This window comes from Heptranchias perlo, unplaced genomic scaffold (genome assembly GCF_035084215.1).
Source record: "Heptranchias perlo isolate sHepPer1 unplaced genomic scaffold, sHepPer1.hap1 HAP1_SCAFFOLD_44, whole genome shotgun sequence".
In the NCBI taxonomy this organism is placed as follows: Eukaryota; Metazoa; Chordata; class Chondrichthyes; order Hexanchiformes; family Hexanchidae; genus Heptranchias; species Heptranchias perlo.
In genome coordinates, this window is record NW_027139453.1 from 7,975,355 (window position 1) to 7,975,918 (window position 564).

Sequence of the window (564 nt, forward strand, 5' to 3'; positions counted from 1 at the left end):
AGGGGATCGAGGGAAAGGGATTAAAGGCGGGTAAATGAAATTGAGGCACAGTATGGCCTCCTCCTTTTCCAAATGGAAATGTTGACAATATGCTTGGTTGAGGCTGTGACGTCTGGTTCAACCCGTGTCCAAACAAGGCAGGCCACATTTGGGAGTTTAATAACTTTGAAACAAGTATTTTTCTTTTGTGACTTGTGGAATTTCGATCAATTGAATACTTATGAAAGAAAATCAATGCAGTCATTCTAACTTCTGTCCACTAATCAGAGCAGAGGTTTCCGTAGTGTAGCCGTTGTCACGTTCGCCTCACACGCGAAAAGTCCCCGGTTCGACCCCGGGCGGAAACATTATGTTGGTGTATTTTTTTTCTCTGTGAAATAGCCGGTCCTGTTACATTTAACACAAATTCGTGGCCTCACGAGCACTGAACATTTAAACGGAGCCCTTAAAAATACAGTATGTCAAATGAGAAGGGATAAAAAGTTCATCGCATGTGAAGCACAAAGCAAATTATTTAAATTTTCCACCTTCCCTCAGTAGCCTTTCATTCTGCCAAATTAAGTT

The 564-nt window shown here is 41.7% G+C and overlaps 1 non-coding gene across 1 annotated transcript; it reads left to right on the forward strand.

Moving 5' to 3' along the window:
- The first annotated feature begins 274 nt into the window (after nucleotides 1-274).
- On the forward strand, nucleotides 275-347 carry trnav-cac (transfer RNA valine (anticodon CAC)). Its single transcript has one exon. It is a non-coding gene; the product is annotated as a tRNA-Val (tRNA).
- The last annotated feature ends 217 nt before the right edge of the window (nucleotides 348-564 follow it).